At 33.4% G+C, this 24,626-nt stretch overlaps 1 protein-coding gene across 1 annotated transcript in view; it reads left to right on the top strand.

Annotated features, from left to right (window-relative positions):
- Positions 1-8,183, top strand: part of LOC105257574 (beta-1,4-glucuronyltransferase 1) — a 42,986-nt gene extending 34,803 nt beyond the window's left edge. The window contains exon 5 of the transcript XR_003123199.1: positions 8,142-8,183. The gene's annotated coding sequence lies outside the window, so the exon portion shown is untranslated. The remainder of the gene's footprint in view (positions 1-8,141) is intronic.
- The last annotated feature ends 16,443 nt before the right edge of the window (positions 8,184-24,626 follow it).

The raw sequence follows: 24,626 nt of genomic DNA, 5'->3' as shown, positions 1-24,626 counted from the left end.
CATCCTGCGTTAATGTTATTTTTTATGGTTAATAGATTTAATATCAAAACAATTTAATAAATTCGAATACTGAAAGAAAAAAAAATTACTGAATTAAATTACTGAAGAATGACCGTGTTTGAGAGATAATTAATTGAGTAAAAGGCAGATAATTGCATCAATTTGATGCCACTGTGATTGCAGTTTTTAAATAATTGAGATATCGCTAACCCTTCCTCTATAACTGACACAAGGTGTATGGAATAGCGCTATAACGCTAAGCGAGCGGTCGCTAACGGGTAACACCGGTAGTCGGTGTTCCTATCTAACGTCGCCTAATACGGGGACGAGTCTAATCCCGTCTGATCTTGAATAATCTGAACTAATCTCGTGCAATCTAACGGCAGCTTTCGGCGCCGGGTACGAACGTTGGTGGAATAGGTCCGTTTTCAATTAGAGGGAACATTTTGCTGATGGCGCCTGCTTCCTCATACACCTCCCACCCCTCGGCTGGATATCTGCCGAAACTTCGTACGGATACGGAAGGAAGGTTTACGGATACGGATGCTGGTGGGAATCTGTCAGTATGAGCAATCCCCATAGATAATGGCCGGATTATGCAATCGGATTAGGATTTTCTACAATGCGCGTGTGCGTGAGCCTTCTTACGGATTCGTACTTTAATTAAATTCTAAGCACAATCAGCCGAGATCTCGCGCAATCGCTTAGTTTAATAGAATTTGCCTTTTGTATTTTTTCAGTATTCTCCCCATTCTTTGTTAGAAATAGATGCACGAAAAATCGGGTTTCGCGAAAAAGCTACGTCCATTTGGAAATTGCCGTTCATCAATTGTAGCTTTCTCGGGGTAACCGCCGAGATTGAAATGGAATGCCAGGTTGACGTTTTGCCACACACTACGTGCATTGTTTGAGTAAGTTTTTGCATCCCGACCATTCTTGATTACTAACGGTACAATGTGGTTGCGCGCTACTTTTTTTCTCGATTCGCAATACATTTCATCAATATGCATTTTTACGCGAATGCACAATCAACCTCAGACTTTTTTATAATATATAATATATATATTGCGAATATAGGCAAACTTTAAACATCTAGTAAACTTTCGTTTCTCCACTTATCCGTTCTGTTTCGAATTTCTATTCATTAAAATTGCAATAATAATTTATGCAGAAAATATTATACTTTCATAAAACACAACCGCATTTGCTATGTAAATATATTAGTTGTTTTTACAACTTTTCTCATTATGTTGCAAAGTTTACTATTTTAGAAAAAAATATATTTATCTGAAACAACATTCAGAAATTGATAAAATTCATGATTGATTAATTAATTTCTGAAGCAATACTTTCTGTAAACAGTGGAAAATGTTAAAGATAAAGTCACATAATATTAATATTCGATATTTCGCTATTCATTGTTGATGTGGTATCAGTTTCTTTTATCATTGAATTTGTTTATTGGAAATGTCAGTTTTAAATACAATCGTGAATATATTACTTGTTATGCAGTTATTTATTCCAGATTTAGCAGATTATTTTTATAACAAAAAATTTTGCATTGACAAATGATAAATGATATTAATATTCGTTATATAATTTATTTTAGAAAATTTCATTTTGATTTTAATATTTTAGTTTTGCATTATACATTTGAATTGTAATAAATATATTTCTACTTCGTTTTTTCATGGTATAATATTTTGCTGTTACAGAGAGATAATTATAATACACGAGTTAAATCTTTTATACAACAAACCAATTATATAAAAGACGGAAAGAAAAGAGTTTTTATCTTAACGAAGGTACACAAAAATAATATAAACAAAAAGGAATACTTTAATTTATCTCCGTAATTTGTTCTCTAACTGTGACTTACTTTCAACGGATAGCACCTGCTCCCAATTGGATTCTATTCTTTTACAATTTTCTTCCACATTTTAACATTAATTTATCGCATTCATCCTTTGCAATCCGATTTCGTAAAACGATAAGATCCGTTCTTTGCGATTCGCGTGGATCGTAACTTCATCGTCTTTTCCTTTATTTGATTTTGAGTGTCAAATATTTGCGAAGTCTGGTAAGAGAAGATAGAGGAAAGAGGAGGGAAAAAGGAACAGACGGTCACAATTCTCTTTTAGATTACATGAGGATGCGGGTGATCAAAAGTTGAGGACTGATGTAAGTAACGGACGGAGAACGCGGTGGCGTCGCGACGAAAGTCATCTTATAGGACCTGGTAGGCGCTTTGGGCGTCTGCAGAAGGAGAATCGTTTTGTAATTGATAGGAGTGTTTGTTTTCGCATTTGTAAATAGCATTCCATTAGTGCCGCCGCGAGCACAAATTGCACGAACTTTGGTGCGCACGTCAAAGTTTCACGTTTCTCAGAGCCGTTCCAGCTACAACTAGTCGAGAGCTTCGTCTGATCTCTCTTACAATTAGTCTGTAACCTTCGCGAATACGGTAATTGTACATTATAATGTGATTGCGTCCATCTTTTTGCGCAGACCATGTGAAAAACATCTCAAGTCGCATTTATCATTCTAAGATTGATTGAATAATATTTCCCAATTTGATACTTAATGAAAATTAAACAATTAAGTTCCATTTTCATAAACGTCAATTAATGTTAAGTGAGACTTAACTAGCATTTATAGAGAAAGACTCCTGGGTAATTAATTTAAAATTAAAATGCTAATCTAATTTTTTACACAATTTAAATGTTTTTAATAAATTAAAATTTTATTAGTTCTTCCTTGTTGCAATTTAAAATCGAAAAATTAAATTTAGAAAAATGTCTAGCGCATATTCTATATGATGCGCAGATATACAATATGCAATATTGTAACTGTGCGTTGTATATTTTATACAATGTACATAGATATATAATATGCAATATTGTAATTGTGTATCGTGTAATTATATCTCGCTAGGATATATTACGGTAATAATTTAATCACTTCAATAAACATGTTATTAAGCGTGAGTGTACAATGCAGTTCCATTGCGAGTAAACTAGATAACTTATGCCAATGACTTTTAGTGTTTCACATGGTTTCACATGTTTTAAAATAAGAAAAAATATTTCTACATGACATAAACAATTAAGTATGATAAAAACATATTATGTATATATAATTATACATATATATATATATATATGAAATTATAAATATATATATATATATATATATATATATATTGTATATATTATTTTAAATGTTTTATTTCTATAGATATGAAGATAGACATAAATATTCAAATGCACTTTTCTTTTTCTCTTTTTCATCAAATATATAATTTATATTTTTACTCGCAATTATATATATTGTTACGTTATATATATTTTTAAAATTTTTACATTGATATCATGTCAATATACTGCCTTTGAATTTACAAATTTACTTTATATATATTTTTAAAATTTTTACATTGATATCATGTCAATATGCTGCCTATGAATTTACAAAGCAGACGAGCACATATATAATTTATATTGATTTATGGAATTTCATGCTTTACCTTTAATTATCGTTGATGATGGCGAAATATAAAAATATTTTTTACAATAAGATAGAGAATAAATGTAAGCTAAATAAATAGAGGAAGTGGGGCTGTAAATATCGTAAATACCTTAAGTTTGTTTCATTTGAGCAATGTTTCGGATTGGTTGTTGGCTTTCGTCAGTAGCAACAAATGCGCAATTTTGTCTGCGCAATTTCGGGCCAGCTCAAGCGAGAACGTCATCCCGACACGAATTTTACGACTGATCACTCGCGAAGCCTCCTCTTTTGTCATGTTCCGCGCTGTGGTTTTCTCGAAAGAAAAACGGATTCTCTCGGATACGGGTTCTTTCGATTGGAATGGATGAAATTCCATTACTACGGAATTTCGCGTAATTCTTTCGGAGCACTGTCGCGTATATGTTCCGAGTAATGAGAAAGGCATCACTTTTTTCTCTTTTAGTCATCTTTCCAAGATGATGTGAGATATAAATGATGTAATTATATTATTATTGGATATTATTAATCTTTTAATGTCAACAATTTCTCGTCGACTCGTAGCAAATTAATCATAGAAAGATCTTATTTTTCATGTCTCATCTTTTGGAATTTCCATAATATATCACAATCTGATAACGAGATTAGTCATTTTTTTCAAGATGATTTACTACATATTTAATAAAGAAGAGATTTCGGACAAAATCTAGAGAAATTTCTAAAAAACTTTTAGAAGTTAAAAATATCTCAAATATGTCTATATGTGCAAGTAAAAAGTTTATATTTAAATTTTAATATACGTCAATTTTTCAAAAATTCATATTATTGAATATTAATTAACATAAAATATAGAGAGAGAATTTTTAAAATTTAATAAGTTAATTAAATTTCTATAATGTTTTTAATCATTATTAAATTATGGAAGAGTGACGTTTATCTAGACGTTTATCTTCTTCTCTATTGGTATAGAAATCATTTAAATTGCGAATAGTGTTAACCAGTTCTCTTGTCAAGAAGAATATTAGCTTATTTGATTTCTGCGCGTAAATTCTCTCTGAGCGAAAATTCATTTTGAACTGCACGTTATATAACGAAATTCGCGATATTTCTCCAAGCTGTGAGTAATTAAAATGTAAATTATACGATGTGAGTAAACATGTTTGTACGAATCGCGCCAAGTGCAACCGACGCCGGAAGGATTATCCTTTTAATGAGACTCGACAATGCGCGTTAATGTCGCGATGCGTTTATTAGAGATACTGAAAATTTTGCGCGCTGAAAGAAAATCTTCTTATATTATTGCTAATAAAAAAAAACAAACTCGTTTAAATCGATGTAAATTATCAAATTAATTAATACGACAAAATTATAAACTATAAGTTATTAAGATCTATTTTATACTTATACATATATATATATATATATATATATATATATATATATATATAATTGATATATAAAATTATTTTTATACAATTGCATGAATAAAGTACAAATTATTTTTTCTTTCCGGCAGACTTCTCTCGGCACGTTCGTAGCATTTCGACGATTACAATGAAATTCTACGTTATATTTGCGTTATCAAAAGACTCGTGGCCATGTTCTACGTTTCGCCTTTTCCATACATAGAAAAGAAATTCTCGACACGTTCCCCTCTGTATTCGCGTTCACATCTGTACGCGGTATAAATCGCGCCATGATTTTTTTTTCTTTTTCATAACCCTCATACGCACCCTTGCCGTTCTCTTTCTTACGTCTTTTCGCCCAGTCCTACTAGCCCACCCCAGTGCTTTTCAACCGTTCCCGGTCCGTCTCCTTGCTTCTTTCGTTCTTTCTTATTCCCATTACTAAAGCAGAACAGGCTATTTTGCGGTTTTCATACTTCGGCACGACGTAATTACCGCGATTTCTGCGAAGGTGAAAGGCTCGGTTCTGTAAGACGAACGATCGCGCGTAAAAGGCGCTCGTGAATTTCGTTTTCATCGACATGAAATAATTTTGCATTTAAATCTCTCTTCTTTTTTCTCAAAATTTTGAAACGATTTTGAAACATTTAAAATTTTCTGATACTATGTGCAGGTCTACAGAAATGATTACATGTACGGAAAATAATAAAATCATAAAAAGGTAAATCTGAAATAAATTTGATTTTTGCGATATGCATACATATATAAGAGCACGTTGTTGTCACTTCCGTGATGAGATTTAAGCGATCAAGACACCAAGTGACACATTCATTCTATATATTATCGTATTATCTTTCTAAACGCGATCGCGACAAGTATGGCATATTTAACCATCTGAGAAACAGTGACATGTCTTTGTTTACATACTTGGCGGTATATCAATACGACGTAGTGCAGAGAAGAACGCCATTGATACACCTTGTTCGATACACGAATGTCGACAGACTAATAACAATGTTTTCATCTTTTCACGCATCGGTCTGTACCTCCCCCCTCCCTCGATTCTTCTTGTTATAGTATAGTAGTCTTACTATAACAAGAGGAATCGAGAGGGGGTACAGACGAGGGGGAAGGACAAGGACCGATGCGGGAAAAGACGAAAACATTGTTATTAGTCTGTCGACATTCGTGTATCGAGCAAGGTGTATCAATGGCGTTCTTCTCGGTAGTTTCGATAGTAAATTCCGTTCTCATGTAAAATTAGTTTGTCTTAGAATTATTTTCTAGAATTAACGATTAACGATTAACAATTTATGAACGTGTGAAAACAATAGCTATTTCGTGCAATTTATTGATTTACAGTAAAAATCAAAATAGAAAATGATAATTAGATTACTCTTTGCTTCTGATAATTTTATTAGACAGTGATATAATTATTTCCTTAACATTTAAATTCTCTTTCTAATATATTTTTTATTACGCATTTAAAATTTTCGTTGAGGTAATTTACTTATATCATTTTCGTTTATTATTTTTAAATTAAGAACATCTGTTGATATACGAATTTCATCAAATGATTAACGTAGAGTGGTATATAAAATGGAATGGTATATAAAATAATAAGAAATGATATATCACTGTGATATCTTTATTAATAATTAATTATCCCGTTTCACAAACGAAAGAATATATTTCGCAATTTAAATTTTGCATATTTAAATTTATTTCGTCAAATATAATGTTAGTGTCAAATATATTTTAGCGATAGTAATTATATTAACTAACGCACAATCAATGTTTTCGTTTTGCGGTAAAGCTATTGTTAACACACACAATCATCCTATTGTTATTCACTGGGCGAGACTCAATCGGAAAAACACTCGCAGTAGCTTCGTGTATTATTGGAATATCTTTAGAGGAATGTAATTATTCTCTACGTTTATTATAATTATCGATTAATTTGTAAGTGTATCCAAGAGATCGTGTTTTCGCGAATAAATATATATAAATGCATTAAATAGAAAGGAGCAATTGAGCAATCTTGGAGTACGAAATTTATAATTAATATAATCCATTATATTTTTTACTATTATTGTATAATATTAATTGCTCGTTATTTCCATTCTTAAAAAAGTATGTTTAAGTGATATTATCGAATGTATGATATTATTGCTTTTTCTTTCCGTGAAGCTAATTGACTCTTTTGCTATTATTTCGTGAATAGTTCATCACTGAGATTGTACTTTAACAGTTTGAACGGAATATGCTCTGAGAGGAGAATTGGAGCGCACATTATTCGCGTCGATCCCATCCATCGTTTCGGTTTTCGTTCCTCTTTCGCTTTAGATTTAACTCTTGCTCGAAGTTACCGTTGCTCTCTCGAAATGCCGTCCTCGCGTGAAACGGGATGTTGGTTCGTTTATTCTTGATCCGTGAAATTCGAGAGTACCGTGCAAAGTATCACGCGACATTTTCATCGTAAATGGTTCGTCGTATCTTAATTAATTCGTCAGTGCAAAGTATCATGTGTAATGTGTGCGTCAAAATTCGGGAGTGCCATAAAAAGTGTCGCATTTTTATCGTGTCACGTAAAGAATTATATTTTTGTAAATGAGTGCAATGAGAACTCTATTACGACTACAAATCTTGACAACCTGTGAGGAGGAGCAGATCTAGAAGGTAAACAATGACGAAGTGATTTTGGAGCAAATATTTATTATATTTATATTTATATTTAAATATGTTAAATTTTATATTTATATATCAATTATTATATTTTTATATTAATTGTTATTTATAATTTAATTGATATATTTATATGTCATTATATTTTATATTAAATATATTTTAATTGTAATATGTTAATTTTATTTATATTTAAATGTATTTTAAATATATTATTTTTTTATCAATCGCGCAAGAATCTATTCATTTTTAGTCTGTTTATTTGATTTTATAAAATTTAAACATAAACTTTACTAAAACTTAAACCAAAATTAGAGAAAAAAAGAAATTCTTTAATCATCTTATCCATATGTGTTTAAAAGGAATAATTTTTTTGAAAATTATTAAATAATTATTACATTAAATAAATGCTTATTATACTTATTCTAATCAAATATAAAATACTTGCATCGAATATAAAAAATCTTATGTATATAATAATAATTTCTTCTTAAATATTAATTATTTTTGCTGCTGTTATAATTTGTATGTTATATTTGTATGTTACAGGTTAAAATGTAGTTAATTCAGCTGCTGCACATCGACTCGGTGAGTTTTTCAAACTTTTATTTTACTTTAAAATAATTAACGTGCTTATTTTAGTATTTCGGGATAGACAGAGCTGAAATAATTAACGTGCTTATGTTAGTATTTCGGGATAGACAGAGCTTTTTCAGCGACTGTAACTAAATTCTATATTTTTATTCTTATTTCAAGATATTTTAAAAAATACATTAATAATTTTTGTTTGTAGAATATAATGTTTTTCTAAAAATTTCAAGACTTTAATGTTTTATATTTTTTAATCTTTCTGATTATTTATCTCAGATTTATTTCTTATCATTTGATATTATATATAGCCATTTTTACCTGGTTATAATATATTGACGAATTTTAAATTTTTCCTTCAAAAGCATCCGAAACTTTAATGAGGTTCGCAAATAAATGCTCTCTCTATTCCTCTCGCATTAAGACGTGCTCGGTTATAGAATCGAGCTTTCCTCCAAGTTTAGCGTCGAAACCTCCTTTGTTTTCGCCACCGTCTTCACCTCCGGGCGACAGGAGTTGTGGTGCGATGCATCGGCTTGCTCTCGTGCGCACGGTACAATGATAATCCTGTTATACGGTAGCGTGTCAGTGACTGACGTTCCTTTGGCACAGCCTGCTCCCGGCTCGTCAAAGTGCAAGAACCAGGAAAGGGCTGTGTCAATATCAGAATTGTTTGATGTGGACGCTGTCCCTCAACGGTTACATTGTTGCCGCTAGAACGTTTTACTCTATTTTGATTTTCCATTTATATAGAAATTCTATATTTCTTTTATTGATCTCGTCAGTATGTGTTAGTATTATCGATTTGATTACATTTATAAGCAATAATCTTTGTTTTTAATTATAAAACACGAAGGAATTATAATAATAATATAATTAAATGAAATAAAATGGAATCTTTTTAAATCATCAGAATATTTAAAAGACAAAATAATTTAATTTAACTTATCTTTTAAAATTACACAATCTTAATTTAACTTATCTATATAAACAATTTTAATCTGTGTGCATTAAATTGTTTAAACAATATTAGATCGTCGTTAAAATTATATAATCGATATTTGATTTATTGTGTTAGGTTAAATTCTATTTTAAGATAGTGAAAAATCAGTTACGTTGTAAATTAATTAACTTTGACGAGACTGACTCTCAAGCCGTTTCAACCAGTTTGCACATGTTAAATTTGGACACCTTTGATCTCGATTCACGCGTTATCTCTCTGCGCACGTTATTAGAAGAGCATCGTACCGAGTAGCGCAGTTCGTTTAAATTCATTCGACAGTTAATAGAAAATGGCAGAGTGAATTTGGTAACAGCGGAGAGCGGCTTATCGGTAGGAGACTGCTCGAAAGCGGATGCGAGAGCAGGTTCGCGGCCGGCCATCCGGTTCCACGAGGTTGGAGGCCAACCGAGCGGTCATCTCCCAGAGGCCTTGTACTCGGAAATAGACTGGGTTATACGTATATATATGTATATATATATATATATATATATATACGTATGTTCTGTGCCGTAACTCTGGCCGGAATACCGGCATAGTATTGATAATGCACGGCCTGTGCCCCTTTGCGTTTATACTGTGGGTATATGATCCGCCTTGGCCATTTGGTGCCGACGGTTCTTCATATCTCTCCGGGCTGTTGATTTTTGCCCCGGTATCCCCGATCGCATTTAAAACGTCGCTAGCTATTTGTATCAGAAAATCAATCGTTTAAAATTTAAAAATTTTTATTTGTTTATCACTGTGTTGTATGTATGTGGACGTTATTTATTAAATGGTTGACTGAATGCTTTTCCTCTCGTGTGACATTTTTATAAATTTATAATTAATGCAAGAACGCGCGCACGATAGAAAAGTCACATAAGAGAAATAATAAAAAAAATCAATCAAAAGGTACAGTCGCATTTACCCAACAATCTTTAGACATATATATTTCTGATGGAAATGATGGAATAATTAGTATATTTTTTATGGGAACTCGAACGAAAATTTGTGAATATGTATTCCGCCGGTATACCGCGTATTACACATTTCTCGTAGCCCTTCTTCTTTTCCTTCGTTTTATTTTTTTATGTACAGCCGTTCGTCACGACGACACGAGCGCACCGTATTTCCCCCGAGTGTTTTTCGTAGCCATAGTAATTGTTTACTACCGTCGCACACCGGCCGTACGATGCTGATCGCAAAATCAATTTTCCTTCGTGCGCCAGATGCGTTCTGCAGCGAGATTCGCAACGAGGAAACCTTAATCGTGATGATAAAATTTTATATCAAATCTTTTTTTTTTTGTTGCACGGATCTTCGAGTGACAAGACCGATAATCTCGGAATATGAAGAAATGTGAAACGTTCGTATGCTTTCACATAACAACAAGAAATTGTACAATTAATAAAATTCTTCCAACGTATAATGGAAAGAATATTATATTTTATTTCGCCAACAATGCTTTTCGAAAAATGTACATATGTACATCTATGTATACGCGATATGCTTAGGGTTGCACAAGAATCAAGACAAAAATCAAGAAAATAATTGTAAAAATATTGTATTAGTGACAATTTTCAAAAATTTATATATAAATCTTGTCTTGATCTTCACGGCAAAAATCTTATCTTGTGTATGTATTGTCTTATTTCGATTTTATTAACAATTTTTATCTAATGTTGAACAGTTATAAAATAAAATATTTAACATAATTATCTTTATAATGTAATTTAAAATAACTATTATTTATATCATTCGTTTACTCTTTAAAACTCTATATTCGTTATCTTGACAAAAAGGCTGTTGTATATAATGATACAAACGCGACAATCAGAGAACCGTGTACATGTGCTGTACGCAAAATTTTGTAATTTACATTATTTATTTTACTTAATAATCGTTTTAATAATCGTTTCGAAATTTGGTAATATTAATGTTTTTATTTATTAAATAAAATTTTTTAAACTCATATAATATAGTACATGATTTTTTCATCTCTAAATTACAAGTATACATATTTTAGCTTTTTTTTTTAAAAAAGATCAATCTTGATAAGACAGATAAGCTTTGCAATTTTAGTCTCGATATTATTTTAATAATAAATGATATTTTATTGATTTCATTTCAAATTTCGAAACAATTATCAAATCTAAATAATTAATGATATCGTATTGATTTCGTTTCAAATTTCGAAACAAAACAATTATGAAATCTTGATATTTCGTGCAATCCTACTTTGCGCATCAAAGGCAAATGCACATGTCGAAACAATTAAATTGCGTAAGAGCTAATTTATATATTCCCGTAGTAATTTTTGTATGTGTTTGAAGCACGACAGAGTTAATCCCCCTGTCCATTTGCGTCGCGCAAGAATCTCACTCACGGCCATCGGCTCAGCCCCGACGTCGTCGCGTGAGGAATTCCGTATTAAAAGTTTACCGTCCTCACGGTAGGATAGGGCAGGCTTCTCGCTTGCGGGTAAGGGCCGGAATTCCGTTGCGCGGCAGCTGAGGCATCAGGAATTCTGTAGTTACCTACGTTAGAGTCCGGCACTCCCTTCGTATATTTCCCTTCCTCGCTCTTCATCCGGCTCGATCCCACAACGTTTTGCCGCCCGTTGTCCTTCGTAGTGTAAATCCGATCTTTTGACTGCCACCGATGGAAATCGAGACCCTTTGACATCGTACACCGCCACGCGTCCTCGGAAATATTTTTGAATTTTATTCGCCGATGTTCCGCGAAAAATGCCGGTAGCGTTACAACGACACCGGTCGCTCTATTTTCTCTCTCTTCTTTTTTACACCATGACAGTACGTGATAATTAAAAAATTCTGTTGAAGTCGCTTTGACCGGAAAGATTAATTATTCGACAAATAATTCTCTCTCTCTCTGTCGCTGTATGGGGTTTCTTCTCTAAGGTATGCGCCTTCTATCATAATTGTGCATCTCCAAACGTGAATGCACTTTGCTCTATTTCTGGCTGTAGTAAATGAATATTCGAATGCCTGATTTAATGAAGTCACGTTCAGAAGTCCTTGGCTTATATCATTTATCATAAAGACAAAGTTGGCCTATAAGTTTAGTATGTAATTGCATTACTGGATAATTTAACTTTGTAACTGTCAAATGGAAAATGAGACGGATGAAAAACGACGTTTCGTGGTATGATATTTCGAAAAGCGTCAAATTAATCGATTTAAAGGGTAAAATGGGATCAAGAGGTCGCGCGGTTTGGTCATTGGACCGGCAGCACAATGGAGAGAAATGCATTTGTGTCGCGTTTCGCCAGGAATTCTGCTGTCGCTTGTCGTCTGCGTTCTTTTTATAGCGTTACTAACGAAGGTGTTATATTCCAGTTATATCGCTTCGAAAGCGTACGTTTCGCTGCGTTCATCTCGATGAACGTGGAATGCATTGCGTTGTTAATAAAGATATCTATCGCACGTAATAATTTCGCACGCGTATGCACGCAGATATTACGCGCTCAAATGCTTGTTTGTGCGATATCGCTGTCGAAACGTAAATCACTGCGAAACAACGGACATATATAACGGTATATTACATCACTCGCGACAAGGTATGTGCGCGACCCTTTTTCTCCGACACATTACGATTGTCATCCTGAGTAAACTGCTCGATGCTCAGCAGATATCATGACACGATATCCTCGGACGTTCGTTCGTGTTTGACACTTGTTATTGCAATCGACTTGGTTTACTTAAATCAAATCGATTCTTGCAGCATGTTTACGTTTCTTACAACACATACCTTTATGTCGATCAAATTCTATCGGATGTTTTGTTTAGTAGGAATTGGGAAATATTGTTGCTCGTTCAACAGAAAGATATCATAACTGATAAAAGTTGATTTTCTAGAATTTGTGATTTAAAAAACGAAAAGAATTGTTATTGCCTCACAATAGTATGATAGCAAGCACATTTAAAATACATGTATTTCCAGTTGAACAATAAACCATCGATATTCAGGACACTTTTAATTAAAAAAAAAAACATTTTTCCAATGCATATTATTTAGAAGGAATAACAAAAAAGTATACATACGTATATAAATACAAATGTATTGATCAAATTTTATATTTGATTTAAAATTAAATATTAAACTCTTCCAATGTGTGTATGCGTGTGCGTGTGTGTGTGTGTGTGTGTGTGTGTGTGTGTGCGCGCGCGCGCGCGCGTGTGTGTGTGTGTGTGTGTGTGTGTGTGTGTGTGTATGTAACACTCGATATATTCTTGAACGAAATTCCGTCTGCTTTATTTATGTATATTCTCATCGAATTTCTCTTCTGCATACTGGAAGCAAACCACTCGCGTCTTGGGAATTGTACACGGAACAGGATGGTAGAAAATTTCGTAGCTCGAGAAGTGTTCGAGAAATCATTATTCAGTGCATATCGAACGCAATTAAACGTTTGCTCATAACTCTTTCTTTTTTCTTCAAAAATATCCTGCGTGAAACATTCACGTACACTATAAATCTATGATGTATTTCTCGATTATTTGTGAAATTTGCGAGACATCGAGAGCAATGCATTCATCTTGTTTTCTTTTGTTCTCCCTCGTACGTGCAGTATAAAAAAATTTCATTTGCGCATACATGCGTGACGCACGTTTAATTAATGTTCGAATATATTGGCTCGGGTGTTTGCATTGGAGTAGAAAACTGACAGAAACGTTAATAAACGTTTGTCGTTGATAGTGCTAGAACGAGGATATTTCTGTTCTTTTATATCAGGCAAGAAATAGAAGAATGTGTCGCGGAATTGAATCCCAAGATCGAGAGAGAGAGAGAGAAAGAGAGAGAGAGAGAAAGATTTCTAAATTTTTTACTGATATCGAATACCCAAAATTATCTTTTAATAAAATTTTCAGAGGTTTTCCCTTACATTTTTCATCTAGCGCGCCACGTAAATTTAACTTAATGATGCACGCAAATTTTTGCTCTTGCTGGAGATAAACAGAGTTTTGTCGTTTTATTCATGCGTGTTCTTATCAAATTTTCCCCGCATTTTCTCTCTCTTTCTCTTTCTCTTTTTTTATCATGTCGGGGATTGTACAACGCATATAATAAAGCTGGCGGAAAATGTTCGTCGGAGAGGGCGGCAAGGGATGGCTGCCGGGAGGTCTCTATGTAACGCGGGTACATACGTTACGGCATTTTATCCCGTCATTGTTCCCCCGGAAACTTTTCGCCCGTTGGCGCGGGCATGCCGTAAACTTACTATTTTTTCTAGATGTAAACTCCTTCGCGTACAGGTGACATAATTCTCGATTCTTCATTTTCGATGTTTCATAAAGTGGCCAATAAAATATCTCTCGTATTCTTCTCATATGTATTCGCGGCGGCTTTGGCATAAATGTTTTATGATCGGGGTGAATATTGAATTCTCTTTTTTAACCCTCCTTGACACACTGTACACGATAAGCGTATGAGAAATTTGTTATCAATGATTCTCGACTTTTTGAATACGCGCAGAAATCTTCCGCCATCTCGCGCGTCATAACTCTTTTGCACACGTGGAAAAAGATTTTTGTGAAATACCTCGTGTCTTTTCGAGGCATATTTTAAAATATCGATTTAATCCTTCATCCTTTTACAATTACAGCAAGAGACTTTCGTACGTGTATGAATCTCTTACGTCAATATTGCTTCAAAGTCGTACGTTGCTCTCTGTAACAATCTGCTTGCACAACGAATTGCGCACTGCGGCAGATATTTATCACTGCGGTGAACTTTGAAATGTGTCGCACGTGTGTCGATCTCAGCTCGTTGTCATTGCGATTTCGCTGTTTTGTTTAAACGATCCTTCAAAAAAAAAAAAAACGATGCGGTCGACTGCTGCTGATCGTTGTTGGCAAGAAGCACGCTCCGTGCTAATGGAACTCTTTTATCAAGGTTCGACTTCGCACGACGGTCGATACTTTATATTCGTACGGATGAGTCGCGGGCGTCATATTTCCGAGGCAGCGTCAGGAAAAGAGCGACAGGACGAAATGGAATATCAGCCCATGGGTTCGTCACGCGCGACAGGAGTTGCGAAACGACGAAAAACGAGATTTCGCTCGAGGGTCGAGGAGGAGAATCGGAATCAGGGAAGGGACGCGGGAGCGAGGGATAGCGAGAGACACGCAAAGGCCTGTTGGGATTATTTGCACGTCGCTGGAATGGAGATGGCTTCGCTTGATCGGGACTTGCGCGAATGCATGCCATGTAGTGTGCACCGATCGCGCGCAGTCAATTTGCAGGCGAATGTAGGATTATGAATTTTTTCGACAAACACGCGATTCAATCGTCTCTTGTTTTCGCTAGCTGACGATACAAGCAAAATTTCATAAATTTTGACGAGACTATTCAACTTTCCAAATAAATGAACTCGTTCTAATTATTTTATATAATATTTTCGAGAAAAAAGAGAAAAGGACAATTTTTTGGAAAAGAGAGATAGCTGATTGAGACTCTGATAATTTTATTCATACATTTGATCCAATGAAGGACTCATTTTTTGGATAGAAGCTCTGTATATATTATTATAGAACTTACTTGTATAGAATTCCTTACTTATAATTTTTATTCGAGAAATGACAATTTCTCATTTGAATTTTAAATACAAATTATATATTTTTTTTATCTATTTTTTTTATATCAGGAATAAGACTGATAGATTTTTTTAAATTAGAACTGTTTCTCGTGCATTTTGTTAAGATCCTAAGCCGATTGTCCACCTCTAACTTCGATCGAGCCTGCTGTGAATCAACAGATGCGATGTATTTGATCGGACAAACAGCATGATTCGAGCAGTGATCGATCGATGTTTAAAACGTTCCGAGTGATGGAGGATGTATTTTTATACAACGTTTGATCTCTTACGTACGTACATTTCCGAGATCGATATACGCGTCGCGATATCGTGCAACGTTATCGTGCAAAAATCAGAAATGAAACTTTTAAGGGATACGCGTCAACTAGCCAGCAGTGTTTCTATCACAAATCGATGTCGGCCGTGTTTAAGCACAAGGTCAACGGATAGAAAAATACCGTCCCATGATTTTCATAAAGAGTCAGAATGCGATCCTTCCTTCGCCGAATATATGCAGCGTTCGAGAAAACGCTCGCGCATGGCATGTGCCTTTCGCAGTTTTAATACCGTGCTTATGATTTATGTATCAGAATACATATTGCATCGAATCCTCTCTCGTATTAATATTGACACTGGAAGCGAAACGTTTCACGTTCTTTTGGCACGGCACGGGAGATATTTTTATTTCGCGTAAAGGCTCATTCAGACATAACGATTTTCGACATGTCACAATACATATCATTGTTACTTTAAAACTTCATTTTATACAGATATTGCTCAAAGATTATACAGGGTGTTTCAGACCACCCATACCACCCATTTAAAAACTAGAGAAGTGGTTATTTCAAAAAAGTAAAAACATTGTCTTTATAAATCGGGTGCACAGAGAAAAATGTATACTGTATTCAAGTAAATATTATTTATTTTAAGTATATCATAAGTTTGTATATCCGCAAATATATTATAAGTTCACCACAAGCATTTAATTGAATATATTCTGAATTTTAGTAAGTGCAGTATTTTAGTCAAGAATATTAAATTAAAACAAAAATTTGGTTTGCTTACTACATGAGTTGGTGTAAAGTAAGTTTGATTTTTCTTTGATGCAACTTTTCAATATTCTTGAAGAGAAAATAATTTCTTCTTTTAAGTACATGATAATGAGATTTTCTAACACTTGTGATGAGTATAATTTAAGACTATTATCAAGAATATATTCTTTATTGAAGAAAACTATTACTTAAAAAAAGAAAAATTAATTGAGTAATCGCTTTTCTTGATAGTAGAATGATATTTTTCTCTGTATGCGCTCTATCAAATGGTGATATTTTTAACTTCTGGTTCCAGCCGGAAATAGGCGATTCAGACTAGAATTGCATTTTTTTTAATGGAACCCCTTATTTTTTATTGCATATTCTTGTAGCTTACCTCGAGAGCTTTCCAAGATACTATAATAAATTATTTTTCCATAAAGTACTTTTCGAGTTATGAGGCTTGAAATCATTTCTAGATTTACATAAACCATAAAATATCTTGTAAAATATTCATTTTTCGATTATCTTACCTTAATACTTTTATGTACAAAATAATGAGAGGAATCAATTGGTGTAAAGAAAATATGATAAACATAGTTATTTCTAAGAAAAAAATATGTAATTTGCAATTAACAATTCCATATTTTTTCTTAAAAACAACTGTATGTTTTTTTTACACTAATTGATTCCTCTCAATATTTTGTACATAAAAGTATTAAGGTAAGATAATCGAAAAATGAATATTTTACAAGATATTTTATGGTTTATGTAAAATTAAGAAATGATTTCAAGCCTCATAACTCGAAAAGTACTTCATGGAAAAATAATTTATTATAATGTTTTGAAAAGCTCTCGAGATAAGCTACAAGAATATGCAATGAAAAATAGGGAGTTCTATTTAAAAAAATGCACTTCCGGTCTGAATCGCCTATTTCCAGTCGGAACCAGAAGTTGAAAATATCACCATTCGATAGAGCGCACTCGATTTATAAGGAAGATGTTTTTACTTTCTTGAAATAATAATTTCTCTAGTTTTTAAATGGATGGTATGGTCTGAAACACCCTGTATATTATATTATTGCTATAAGATTAGATTATATACAACTTTTAAAACACTAATTGCAATTTCACAATTGAATGATTAATAATATCGCAATTATGCGACGCACAATTTTTTGCAATTCAATAATAAAAAGCGCATGTATCTACAAAAGACATTGTATCAGTTAAATAGAATTTTTAATAAAGCCGTATTTGCAGATGTATTTAGTGACGTTACACGGTTGTAAATACTCACTCTTTTATGCTTTATATATTTTTTAATTAATTTTTTAAATTAAATAATATAGCGCAGCATTTTGAAACGATCGGAGCGGAAAATCCGCAAGCAATCGTGGTCGAGTTTATTGTCAGGAGAAGTTACTGAATGGAAGAGCTTTAAAAATGGGGGACTTCACGCTGGAATACAGAGGAAATTTCAGGATAACGATCATAATCTTGACAGATGCGAGCATTCGTCACTCGTTAAAGTCCCTACTCGCGCGCGAACCTGACGAATATCCTGACGGGATAGAGTTGCAAATTAGGACTTTGTTACGTCGTGCGTTTTCTTTCTTTTAAGAGAGTCTCCGGCTTTCGGTGGATGACGAGCGCGGGCCGCTTGATAATGCTTCTAAATTTTCGTTAGCGCGCGATGGAAGTCGGCCTGAAATGCTGGTGTATAAACTAGTTAAAGTAAGAAAAACGGTCATGCAGAGAGGAGAAGTCGCGTAGACAGTCGCCATTGTGCTTGGTAATTCTCGCTACGTCTCCGTTCTCCGTCTTTATACCAGCAAAGAGTTCTAACAAATGTGTCATCTGCAGAATTGCTACTAAGACTATTCGTGACAGTGATCTATTGCTCTCAACGGAGACGTTGCAAGTGGCAGCTTGTACTTTAACATTGTCTTGAATTTACCCAGCACGCGCAAAAAACATTTCTGAATGTTTAAACATCAACGTTCCCAAACATCAGAATGAGAATCTCCTCGAAAGCCTCCAATGTTGCGAGAATTTTAAGAAACGAATTGAAGCAAAGACCACGAAAGACTCTGCCTCTGAAAGAGCGTTTTCTTTGCATACAATTATTTATTGTATTTGATGTCGTCGGATCGACGGCAGCTGCGCTGCCTCGCGACAAACAAGGCTACTCGCGAAGAAAAGAAAATCAAAGCCGTTACACAATGAGCTCTCTTACCGAGCGCACACTCGCTTTATATCCCGCGGTAAGGAGGATACAATGCGAGCGCAATGCTCCGAATCCATTCCGTGCACATTCGGTAGACAAACAATAATTACAGAGTCCTCGGTCCCTCGGACTATGCTCCGGGAAAATACTGATGCAATCTCGGGTACAGCGCCAGCCAGCCAGCTAACCCCGACAGAGGGGTGAGTCGCGCTTTTATTTCCCCGGGAAACGGCAAACGACGTTAGCCAGTACGGTAGTGTACCATTCGCCTCCCTCTCGAAACCCTACCTCGTGCGTTTTTCTGTGTGTGTGTGTGTGTGTGTGTGTGTGTGTGTGTGTGTGTGTGTGTGTGTGTGTGTGTGTGTGTGTATGTATATATGTCTGCTCTTTTTATATTATTAAGTTCCTAACGTACTGAAAAGGATGGCGGACGCGGCTGCAGCCTTTCGTATCCGGTGTATGTTTCACAGCCGGGATAATCATATTTGTCGTAGCGACGCTAATATCGTCGAGGATCTCGCGACATTGTCGCAATAAGCGCGTCTCGCACTGTATTCCTAGAGTGAACGCTGTGTGTTACCAAGTGTGTAGTATCAAGTAGAGAATTATGTAAAGATTGTAGCAGTCTTTGCTGGATAAGTGTGCTTTCGTTAAATATGTGCAAATATATATCATGCAAAATTGATTAATTATTTATCTTGCAGTATTTTTTTTTCAAATGGATAATTATTTGTATTTTTTTAATAGATAATTTTTCACATTTTTTTAATAGATAATTTTCCACAATTTTTTTAATAGATAATTTTCGTCAATTATTAATATTCTGGGAATTCTGATAAAACTCGATGAATCAAAACGAAGAAAATTTTGATTCAATGTCCTTTTCTTCTTTTAATTTTCTTCTTTTAATTTTCTCTTCTTACGCGTAAGATAACAAGCTGCTAACGATCATTTTCGTTTGCACGATTTCCAGGCAGAACTAAGTTCTCTCACTTAGGAGAGTCGCGCTTCGTCGTTAAAACGATGAGATCTCCTGTACAAGGCGCGAAATAGCATCGAATAAAAAGTCGATACGCTTTTGTAGAACCGAGATGTGCCCGGCACGGCTGGTTATCGGAGTTTCTTGGTTCGCAGGCGCCGAATTGACGCGCGTAAGAAGACGTTCTCAGCTTCATCGGCAAACCGAGAAACTTTCCGACTGCGCCTATCCTCTTCTAGCAAAGAGAATTTTTTTCTTTGATTTTATTATTGTCACAGCTTGTTGTCCATTGTCGACTATCGAGTAAAGTAGACAACTAGTTTCGTCGCGCATGAATGCTCTGCTTCCTCTCGAGAAGCAAGAATTACTTGAGAGAAATCGGGAGATTCTCTTTTATTTTTATTCTTATATTATATAGGACTTCTTTTCTTCTACGATTATTACGGCATTAATGGAATTTACAGAGGATTTGCGTAGTAATATATTTCTCAATTTATAATAATTAACCAATGACATGCTGCGGCTTGATACGTTATTATCCTATAAAAGAATGATTTATTCATTTTATTCTCGCGGAAATCTTTATTTCACGCGCAATCGCATATGCACACAGTGCTCAATTAATCGGTACATGGAAGTCGCGGATGCAAAATTGAAATCCATATTTGAACGTTAATTTTAGATATCCTATTTAAATCTGAAATGGGCTCTAAAATCCGCAAAATTGATCCGTGTCTGCGAAAATAACGTAAATTTGCGTTTACATGAGCGCGCAGACAAGAGATTGGATTGTAATGTGAGTGATCACGATAGAGAATGAACGAATCAGTTTGCTGCTATTTCCAGAACGATAAACCACCAAATCATCGGAAGAGGTTTGCTGGTTTAGTATAGAGTGCACATATATTTTCCTTCTATAACGTGTAAACCTAACTTGAAATTGAAATTTTGAATTTGAGATGTAATTAAATTTAACAATAAAACTTGAAGCGTGGTAAAAGACTTATAAGAGGAAAGAGGAAATTGTTTAATAGAAAACATTTTCCGTTTAAAGAAAAATGAGCGTTAATTTAAATCCAGACACGTCTTTCGTCGTTTTGCAGTTTTTATTTTTTAAGGCAAGTTTGATTTTTACTGATTTGTTTATTTTGCCTTTTGTAAACAGTTTTACAATAATTCGGTGAACGAAATTATCTTGAGGCGAGTATCAATAAAAGAATAATAATAGGAATAAATTTCTCTGCGAATTCGCTCACAGTATTTCGCGTCGCACTGCCACTCGCAATAATCGCCATACTATTATAACGTAATAACGCCCTACACCATTACTTTAATATGGTATCGCGTCGCTGCGGAGTTTTGCCACTCCGCAATTGCGCACGTAATACCACAATATTGAACAGCTACTTCCCGACTGCTTTTTCAAGATATTGTTAGCCATTCGAGAGGTTGGACTTTGATTTTTAACGGTCTCAAAGGTCGATGTCTTCAAAATGACAAATTTCTATATGTATGAAGGAATTTTTCTATTTTTTGCTAAGGATATAATCAGCGCTGCCATCCTGTCACTTAAATCACTTTTTGGCAATTTTATTTTGAAATCACTTTTTGTCACTTTTTTTTGAAAAGTCACTATTATCCAAAATAGGTCAGCATAATCACTTTTTTTTTGTTATATTGACATGAAACTTGTAAATCATAAAAGTTTCTTTTCACATTTTTGTCTAATAATTATAATAATTTTACTTGCTTACTGATCTAATGTCATAGGCCCTGCGTACAATAAAGAAAATATTAGAAATAAATATTAAATAGAGAAAATGTTAAAAATAAATATTATTAGAAATCGAGATTATTTTAAAATAATAAAATCGAAAAAACTCTGAACTCATACTAGCTCTTTATACCCAAATTTGTATTTCAGATTTTTTATTTTATTATTTTAAAATTATTTCTATTTTTAATATTAATATTTAATATTTATTTTTAATATTCTCCAGTATGCGTAAGGTCTTATTTAGTATCCGATTATTTTGCATTGCGAATCGAATATTAGTTGAGTGGCGCGGCTTCTAACATGCTGCTAGAAATAAAAGCACGCAAAGAAGAAAACATTGTTAAACAAATTTTTTATTTTTTATTTTAGATCGTTTTATTTAGATAATAATATTTAAATTTAAATTTTACTTAGTCATAAAGTTTTTATTTTATTATATTTAATAAAGTGCATTATTTGATTAAATAAAATATAGAAATATTATTATTTAAACTCCTGCTTATTCTTTTTTCTATTATAAATTTTCAAACTGTCATGATGTGAAAAACATTTTTTATATATTAGGCTATCCAAACATAGATCTATATTTTTTGTTGTTGTTTAATAGCTTTAATTAGTTTGAAAATTTTATACAAAATCACATTTAGTTACTATTTTGGTTACTATTTTAATACCAAAAAGTTACGTTTACTTTTAGTTAAGTTTACTTTTTGTCACTTTTTTTGTTACAAAGCAGTCACTATTTCACTTTTTTTGATTTGATAACTGGATGGCAGCACTGGATATAATAGAAAATATACAAACACAATCTAAGAATATAAAATAAAAAAGATATAGATCTTTCTTTTTTAATACACAAGAATCAAGATTTGAAAGAGAGAGATTTGAGAAAATTGAAGCCAAAGTGCAATGAAGTGAAAAAATATCAGACGGACACTCGCGTGAATTTACAGAGATATTGGAATCGATGAACCAGCAGCATCTCTGGGATTGGTAATACGTTGGTCTCCAATGATTACACGGAGGATATCGTATAACGATTCGATGATAATGCTTTGATAGGAAACTGTCGCACATGCGAAACATAAACGCGTATCATTATACAGGAATTGTATTTCATCGCAGGAAAAGTTTATTTGTTTATACAATTCCATACGATCTTTTCCGAGATATTCTAAAGCACTTTCCGTAATGAAAAATAAAGCAGCGTATCTTTATGATAGTTTAAAAGCAAAATAATCACGAATGTAAATCTTACGAGAAATAATTTATTTTGCGCCTCCCTCAGTCAGATAATACGTGCTTGCTTTTATCAAGAAGAATCGCGCGAAAGAGCTGAAACGAGAGCATGTCACGTGAAATATCCGTCACGAATCTACTGGGCGACTTAACAAAATCGATCGTGCCCGTATTATAGTACGGATTCCGTTAAAAATTTATGTATCCCTCTACCAAACGATTGTCCACGATAATGATTCAATTCTTGCTAATGATAACGCTGCCGTAAACGTGCCGATTCTCATATCGCAGAGATATGTAAAAATTTGTTGAATATTTTAATCTTATACATTATCAAATGTCATATTGTATTCATCGGAAATCCATTGCATAAAAATGTGAACGTGTACTAAATATAGATTATTCATATTACTTCAATTTTTTGTAAAAAGAAATGTAGAATTATATAACTTATCAATAGCTGCGAATAACTACATCATAATTTGCGCATGCGGCGGTCGTTATCTACGAATAATTTACTACTTTCGAATTTATTTACAGATAACCTTGTTGGTTACTAATCAATAATAAAACCGTATCTCGAATACTCGCAATAAGCGACCGTTTTTCCTATTATAAAAGTTCATTATAAAAGTTCTTGTTAATAAAAATCTATATCGCGTGTTATTGAAACATAATAGACAGAACCAGATAAATGAAAGTCGAATCCATAGAGCAATTACCTTGTTAAATTTTTTTCTATCATTGTGTTAAACTTGTGTGCAACTTTCATATAATCCAAAAATTACTTCGTTGGATTCATCAATTATCTATTTGAAATATACTTATTTGATACACGTGTTCGTCAACACAACATTGATCAACTAGTCTTTAACAATACGGGATCATACTAAACCGTTCTCTAGATGGTCAATATTTGAATTAGTATTTCGTCACAATTGTCTATATAAACTGTTAACTAGTGTACAGTTTAGTTATGGTACAAAACATGAACTGAGATGGACCTTATATATATATCTGAAAGGCTCGTTAGAACATTTCTCTGCATAAACGTCTATAAATTCTAAAGTATGAGCTTCATCTCTTTCATTAGTTTATTATTTTTTCAAAATGTACTATTAAAATTGTATCGTTATAATTATTATATTCGCGATGTGGTATCGTTATAATTATTATATTTGCGATCTGGTGTGAATGTAGAATAATTGAGACTGTTTGGAAAATGAAACATATGATTTATTATAATGAGAAAATTAAATAATTTTACACAACTATACGTAAAAGAAGTAGTATATTCACTTGAAACAAAAGATTAAAAATTGAGCCTATTGATTTTACATCTAAAACACATTTAAAATACATTACAGTATCCAACGTAATCGTTAATAGTAGTAATTTTGATAGAGACAATATTAACTTTTATATAATTCGCTTTCTCATTGATTTCTTTTTTCATCACATTTATTAATTTATAAACGTGTAGAAGACTATTATAGGGGCTGAATAGCTTGTAATATTTAAGTTATCAGAGAGAGAGAGAGAGAGAGAGAGAGAGAGAGAGAGAGAGAGAGAGAGAGAGAGAGAGAGAGAGAGAGAGAGAGAGAGAAAAG

This window comes from Camponotus floridanus, unplaced genomic scaffold (genome assembly GCF_003227725.1).
Source record: "Camponotus floridanus strain SB8 unplaced genomic scaffold, Cflo_v7.5 scaffold4, whole genome shotgun sequence".
Taxonomy (NCBI): Eukaryota; Metazoa; Arthropoda; class Insecta; order Hymenoptera; family Formicidae; genus Camponotus; species Camponotus floridanus.
The sequence above is the reverse complement of the archived record's forward strand: the minus strand, read 5'-3'. Positions and strand labels throughout refer to the sequence as shown.